Source organism: Bombus affinis, chromosome 15 (genome assembly GCF_024516045.1).
Source record: "Bombus affinis isolate iyBomAffi1 chromosome 15, iyBomAffi1.2, whole genome shotgun sequence".
Classification (NCBI taxonomy): domain Eukaryota; kingdom Metazoa; phylum Arthropoda; class Insecta; order Hymenoptera; family Apidae; genus Bombus; species Bombus affinis.
Window position 1 is genome coordinate 4,873,292 of NC_066358.1, and position 8,097 is coordinate 4,881,388.

The 8,097-nt window shown below is 41.5% G+C and overlaps 1 long non-coding RNA gene across 1 annotated transcript; it reads right to left on the reverse strand.

The window, feature by feature from the left end:
• Nucleotides 1–1,636: 1,636 nt before the first annotated feature.
• Nucleotides 1,637–7,715, reverse strand: LOC126924986 (uncharacterized). Its single transcript, XR_007713768.1, has 2 exons — nucleotides 7,005–7,715; nucleotides 1,637–6,825 (listed from the first exon to the last, which is right to left on the reverse strand). It is a non-coding gene; the product is annotated as an uncharacterized LOC126924986 (long non-coding RNA).
• Between the last annotated feature and the right edge of the window lie 382 nt (nucleotides 7,716–8,097).

Sequence of the window (8,097 nt, forward strand, 5' to 3'; positions counted from 1 at the left end):
GGTCTGGGCGAACGGAAGAATCGAATCGGCCGATTACGTGGAAATGAAAGCTCCCGTTAAATTTTATGCGAACCCAAAAATGCTACGCGACCTTCGAATCGTCTTGGTTGGTGATGCGTCGACCGTGTTTCCACGGAAAAGGAATTTTTTTCTCCTGGCTAAACTCGCGTTACCAGTTGCCAAGGTGAGGAAGAGAAAAGCAGAGAGGGCGGAGATGGGGAAACTGCGAGAAAAAGAGGGGTGGAGACAGTGGGGATATTCTGGCGTTGGCGGAGGCTCGCAGCCATCCCCGTCGGCCGTGCTATTTCCCGGCATTGTTCTTGATTTACGAGTCCTCCGGCGATTCTTCTTTCGGTCGCTAATTAACGAGGGGCCCGACTGAATTCGCGATTGTAACTCAGGAAAATTTAGAGGCCGCGAGATAACGCCACTCTCTGGCCGTGTGTACGAACAAAAGGGCCCAGCGGTCGGGCATTCTTGCATTCAAATGCGATGATAAAGAAATCTTAATTATGCAGCGTCGCGACGTCCGACCGGACCGAGACCGAACTGCGTCGCTCCTGTTACGCGTTATACAATCTCCGTTCGCAGATCGGTTGGTTGTTTCAAGCGTAAAGTTCAAAGCGTAAAGCGACGATCGATCAAAGTTGAGGCTACGGTTGCTGTGGATGCGTATTCGAATGAATTATTCAAAAACTGCAAGACATACACTCATAAGAACCTCTATAGACACATACTTCGTTACTGCGATGTATTGAGTTCGTCAGATTCTTCTTCTTCTTCCTAGAGTCTTAGATTCCTCGAGCAAATTAATATCCAAACTGAAATGTGATAGACGTTGTTAAAAGTTCGAACCGATTTCAATAAACTGGCTAATTGTGATGTACAGAAAGTGCGTGTTATCGCGTTACATTTAGCCCATGGCGCGACGTGAACGATGTAGCCCAGAAGTTTGAGTCATGCTGTGTGTTTGATGAAGATCTACTGCAAATTCGCACGCCTCATTCTACACCAAATCGATCACTTATAACACTCGACAAGGGTAAAAGTTTCGGACGTGGTTACGTGTTGACGAAAGGATCTGAACAAAATTACGAGTTTATTCGAGAAGAATCTGTATCGGCAAGGAAAGCTGTCTGTATTCAATGTCGATCTCTTTGTGATCGTTTTGAAAATGTGACAGTAAGAGGGTATAAGTTGACTCGTGGAAATTCAAGTTGAAAGAAAAGTAGAAAGGTTCGACTATCGACAGGAAGTTGGAGAAATATTTTAGCCTGTTTGACGTTCTCTTTTGTGTCCTTTCCTGTAACATACACCGGCAGGGATCCTTAGAGCAAACAAGAAGCACGATGCTCCTCTTAGGTCAATAACAGAATCACTGGCGGATACAACATATCGGTAGCTTGTCAAAAAGTTTCTTATCTGAAAACGAATTACTTTTCTGCGTGCAACACTGATGCATGAGAATACGCGTACACCTCCCTTCATAAGTATCACAGTGGCACGTTTACAGAAAATAAGATAAACTTGAAATATCGTTAGGGAGTTGGTAAAAGCTTGAATTATAGCCTCTCTTATAATCCTAGATCAAACAGAGATTATGAATATAATCTTAGGTAAGCAAAGAATCCATATATTGAACGTTTTAAGGCAAATTTTATCTTTAATCTTTAATAAGATTAAATTTTTCTTGTTTACATTTATTGCGTTTTTAGACCATTATTTTAACCAATTCTGACATTCGAATTATTAATGCTTCTGTCGTATTTGCTGTTATTTAATTACAAATGTTGAATATATAAACTTCTCTGGATTTTTGTATTTAAATCGTTCAACATTTGTTTAACGAAGTTTACATTAGAGAATTATTTGAGAACAATGTGTTTGCCATAAAAATTATTTCCATTATCTGAACCTGTTGTCACACGTATAAAATGCAGATATGCTAATACTTACGAACAGCCAGTGCATATAAATTCAACTTATATTTACGGATTATTTCTCCGTCTCGGATTACCAGAAATCATTGTACAAGCAATTTTGCACGTAATTAATATCCACACGGTTTATAATTTCTCCCAATCCCGGTATTCAACAGCAATTCACCAGTTAGTTATGAACGATAACAGCCAGTGGTTTCTCATCAAATACCCGGCTTTCTTTTTTCGCTGGGATTCTCCATAGAAAATTCGGTGGTTCGACGCCAGTTTGCACACTGCTTTATACAGTGTTCAGTTGCAAGCAACCGGCGAAAAAGCCGACGAAAACGCACGTCCTGCTTTCTGATTACTTTCGGCTAAGCGCATTACCGAGCGTCGATGAAAAGTGTGCCGTTGTTCCGCGTTTTCCGCCGCTGATTAAACATTCCATCGCAAAATACAATGCAATTAAAAGTTGGTCGCTTAATCCGGAATAATCCGCAGGAAATTCGCGGCAGGCGTGCGAGTATGTGCGCATCGTAAGCGAAGACAAATTTTTACCGGGTCCCTTGAATTTTTCCCCCGATGTTGCATGATACGCAAAATTCCTATTTTTGACAAACGAATTTTATCTTCTACGTACTAAGAGTCGGATGGAGTACGCTGACTGAAAGAAATTTTAGCATTCACGTCTTCATACGTCGATAGCTAATACCCTGTCGTAAGTTTCGTAGTTGTCACCCTTTCAGACAGATCCTAACACGTCATCTATCCACGACATCCAGCATCCATCGGGACGAACAGGTCGAACCCGTACGTTAATGCAATGTCGCTTTAAGCCTACGCGACTGCGTTAATTACGCGCGTAAGTTCGTTGTCAGGCCGCCTCGTAGGCGACGTTAATTACCTAAGTGCCAAATTGGATCCACGCGCGACGCTAGAAAAGAGCAGCCTTAATTCTCGCGAAAGCCGATTGGATTAGCGGTCACAGCCATTTTCCACGTAGCATGCTCTTTCCTGTTCCGTTTTACCCTTCCCGTGGTCTGAACCCTTGTCGAATTGAACGGAGGAATAGCGGAGGAAGAACCAGAGGAAGCTCCGTCTGCATAAAATTAACGGGCTAAAAGTTCTTGCTCCTGCGTCCGAGAAATTGCCGACCTATACTACTGCCATCATGGCCTCTCTCCGCTTTTCTCTATTTTCCGCTTATTTCTTCCGACGCGCTGTCACTTTCCTCTTTCCTACCTAACCTAACCCCTTTCCACCATCCCGTCCTCCTCTCTTTCAATCTTTCCTTTCTCTCGTACCAATCGCTCACCTTTCTCTTTGTACCTATTCCCCTTTTTCCACCATCCACAGCTTTCTATCCTTTTTCCATCGTAATTCTTGCCCTTCACCCTTTTTCTAACTATCCGTCGTTATCTGTCCCTTTCCCTCGGGGTTCTCTTTTTCCGCACCACGCTTTAACTCCTTCTTAACCCCTTCTGTTACTTCTTTACCTCATCCCTCGTTCTCGTTGTTACCCTTTCCTTTGCAACCTTTTAAGGTCCTATACAGTTACCCTCTGCCTCTTCCTGTTATTTTTCCTTCTCTCTTTCGCACCTTCCTAAATCTATATCTCGTCTTTCAGGATCTCCCCCTTCTTGCTTCGTCCAATTTTCTGACACGGGACGGTATCACAAATTTTCACCACGTTTCGTCTGCGATTCGTTGTGTCTCGCGCTCTAACTTGTCTTGTCACCCTTTCATTCCTCTACTCGTTCGCAGCTGGTTCTTCATCTGACGCGTAATCCATTTTCCGCACTTTGTTCAATTCCCAGTCACTTTCCTCTCCATTTCCATTTCCATCCTCGTTTTGTTCCTCTTCGATACTCTTCTATTCTGTTCTGGTTGCTTCGTTCTTCCAGGGTTCCTGGTTGTATCTTATGGGCGAGTTTGATTAATAGTTTGAACCTGTAAAGATTTGCACATATCCATTGGCCAGTATTTTTCGAAGCTCTATCGTGATAAATAGTGAACCATAGAGGTATTCGTATCTTCGTAATCATACAATGCGATTATTTGTTTAAATTCTCGATTATGTCATAAATATAAATATACGCGGTTAAAAAGGTAAGATTTAAGCAAAAATTTGTCTCACTTATTCAGCATCTAAATATTTACATATTATATACATTTTTGGATGTTATGTGCGTTCTATGCGTCTCTAAAATACATAAAAATCCGCAGTCTAATCATAATGCATTGTTACATTTCAATAAACGATACATTGATACAGTATCGTTTTCCCGATCAACGTTTAGCATCCTACAAAGCGTTTGCAGAATTAATGTCAATAGGGTATGGAAAAAAGCACAACCGGCGTTTCACGCGTTTCGATGGCTCGTCATCGCGTAACACGACAGTTTCGGCTATATGAAAAACAGGTTGCAACCGGTGAAAAACGGGGGAATCGTTGCTAAAATGACCAATAAGTGTCGATGTTTTCCATTACTCTCGCAGAAAATTGTTAGCCGTATCGTGGCCAGGATAATATCGACCCTGTCACACGCTTCCATACACTGTGTGGCAAAGCTTGTAGCTACGCAACATGTGAAACAACAAATTTTTGAATCAAATACATCGAATCGCCGTGACAGAATAGCATTTCACTACGTGAACAGGTTATTTTTATGTACTTCGCGTTTTGAAAGGAATTAATATCGAGTTGCACAATGTCTGCCGAAAAGCTTACACTTTAACTCGCGGAGGGGAATTTTTCGACTAATCTGTCGGATGAAAGTTAGCTGAGTTTTGCGGGCAATGTAATTCACACCGCGATACAATGGAAAGCCGTGCATTAACTTGGTGAATTGTACTCGCGAATTATGCAAATATTTCGAGTTCTTATCTTTCATAGATTTTCCACGAAATAAAAATATTCACTATCAGTTGTGCTATAAGTTTACACACTTCTGGGTATTATATTTTGAGATTTAATTTTTATTTTTATTTTTGTGATATTGCAAAAATTATTCCACTTTTGAATCTGCAATATTTTCCACTAGTCCGATGTTTATTGTTAATGTTGAAATATCTGGAATTATTTCAATATTTGAAAAATCGTTGTAGTTCAGAATCTATCGTAGGAGATTCGCGAAACATTCAAAGCGCAACGGATCGCCGTTAACCCTTTGTATTCCGAATTTTATTTCAATTTCGTTACCAGCAGCTCCCAACGCTTTTAATTGTTTTATTTGAAATTTACTTTGACTAAAAAATTAGACAATTTAAATAAATAAAGGATGAAACAAATTCACTTAAATACCAGTTTTATTCACACTGTTGTTGTATTTTGTAATTTTTAAGTGTATGATGTATCTTGAAACAATTTCCAGGATGCAATCCTCGTTTTCTTTCGCACGTTTCACAAAAAAAGTGGACATGAAAGAATGTCGAGTGGGACTCGACAAAGGAGCTCCCGAGATAAAAACTGATGTTGAGTCACACTCGACATAGGAGTGCAAAGGGTTAAAGAGAATAGTTTGGGGGTCAGCAATTTCTAATGGGAAGCGGATCGCTCGATTTAGGAACGTTTAATAGTTAGGAAAAATCGAACGGTTGCAATTCTGTAGCTTTCAGCCACTCTGCGATTACTGTTGCGCGTGAAAAACTCCGATTCCGCGGAAATATATCGGCGAGGACCCGGCTGTGAAACAAATCACGGCTAAAGAATGGGACCCGTCAAAGTTGCCTGAAACTTACTTTAATGGAATAATAACGACCTATTAGCTCCTAGAGAAACCGAATAAATTCTAAACTGAAACTAATTAAACGCATTAAAACGTAAACTCTCTGCAATTTGTTTTTCGAAGAGCAATAAACGCGATGAAAAATTAAACGACTAAAAATAATTACGATCAATGATGTAAGGGCACTGTAGGGTCGACAGCAAATATTGCTTGAATTTTTCCAGACGAAACAATCAGCGGTCGTAAAACGTTGTAAATCTCAAAACTAAGAAAAGATTTTGGAAAAAGCGAGTTGGTATGGAAAATAATTGAAAGCTGTTGCTATTTTTCTGAAATATTTCTTGGTTTCGCTTCTCATCAATGACGCGTTATATTTCCTTGATCAATCAGCTTGTTATCTTGATTTATGAGCCAACTCCCCGAGGGCACCGAGGGCAACCTGACCGCGACTTGCGATGTTCGACTTGAATTTATCTCCCCACGGAATGTCCGATCTATTCTCCGGGTATCGCATGAATATTTCACGCTAGTCCGTTGCTCCATGAAACTTGCACAGCTCGTTGCTTCAAGCTTGATTACATGAACGTTGACACGAAAGGTATCGCTTAAATTGATCGGCTAAAGATCTTCTTCACGCCCTTTAATCTTTTCCGAGGATTTTAGCTTTTCTCTCACCTATAGTCTTCGACAGTTTCTAGGTCAAACACTCATAATCAGAGTAGCAGAGATTTTTTTTACCAACTATTCGTGTAAACTTAAAGGAACAGTAATCAGAGTGCCAATAGAGTATCATACAGAGTAACAGGTAGAATATATCTAATACTATGTATTGTCAAGGAACGATCATCTATCGATTACCAATACTCGTTAGTTCACGATTCCAAGTCTCTATCGTTTGAAATAATTTTTCGAATTAAGAACAAATACAAAAAAGCAGTTAAATGATACGTGTAATATTCAGGAAGACATAATCCATATAGACATAATCCAAGAATGACACGAAGTGAAAATGTTTCTCTCAACCTTCTTCCATAAAACCTTGTTGTTCTGGTTACTGTAGTTAAAGGCCAAAAAGGATACCGCGCTGTTTCTGGTTGTTCGTGGAATTATACCGTTGGACGTGGGCATCGTGTCGGCTGGTGAAGAGGCTGCTTTGACGCCGTTGAAGGGTAACTCTGCAAACAGTGTATGCGGGACCTTCACGCCGGTGCACTTAGGGCATCAGAGAGTTATGCGACGCGGGGGTTGGGACGATAACGGAGGCGAGGGTCTTGGCCAGCCAACCAGGGGTAAGAGCATTGCCGGTGGAGTTGAACAAGGTAATGGATGGCTCATAACCGAGTTACTTACGTACCGCAGCCCTTGCGTCTTGCATCGCCTCGTTCACGCTCACGATTTTCCTTCGCAGCGTCGTTCACCACGGCGAAGCTTGCAAAAATTCGTGTCAATGTTTACGTTCGTGCCGCGAGATAATGCGGCTGTCTCGTCATCTTGACTCCACTCTCGAGTATCGCTCGTTTTCTTGCTCGTATCCACCGTCGTCGTGGGCGTCGTCGTCGACGTGAAATCAGTTTTTTAATAATGTTGAGAAGATTGAAAGAGCGGAATGTTTTTCACGTAGCTTTTTCCGGAATTTGAAGAACGAAAGGCGAAAGTGTCTTTAGTGAATAGCCGTAGGCTATCAAAAGACGACAGAATAAGTGCGAAAGGAATTCCCTTCTTTTTTTTTATTCGTGTTCCTCAAAGAGTCGCTTTGTCGAGCAGGTAGCACGAATCGAAATTAGTCGGACGGATGACGAGAATTTTACCTCCTCGTGTACTTTCCCATTATTTTACATAATTTCCGCGTAATTTTCATTCGCGCCCGTTTTCACTGCGCTGATCCGTTTAATCTCTCGGCGTGCTTCGATCTAATATCGTTTGATTAACTTCGAGTTTCGTCGCGACAAAACGAATTATTTTTAGTACGCGTATGAGTACGAGTTAATTAACGCGGCCGCCAGCGATCGCCGAGAACGCGTCTACTTTCGCGACTCGGTGTCGGGAAATTAAACCGAAATAGAGTTTTCCCCGGTGATATTTTCACGCTAGACAAACGCATCGATCGTAATTAAATACGCTTAATTGCGCTTCATCCGCTCGTACTTTTCTCGAACGAAATATCTGTCGCCCTTTTCAAATACGGTCCAAGTGGGTCACCGTCGGCCAGCAGTATTTTTAATGTTTCATCTTCAACGGCGCTTTTTACTCATTATACCATGCCGTCTGGTTGCTTTATTTTATACCCATGTGCATAAATACCAAGGAAAAATTCGTGTGTGCCGCTCGCTCGCTCGTACGCACGCGTGCGCGCGATAACAACCTCCAGATAATGTGGTCGCAAGCGCGCGCCGAAACGAATTACATATATTTAATTATTCAAACGACATGTACAACTCTGTGTACGG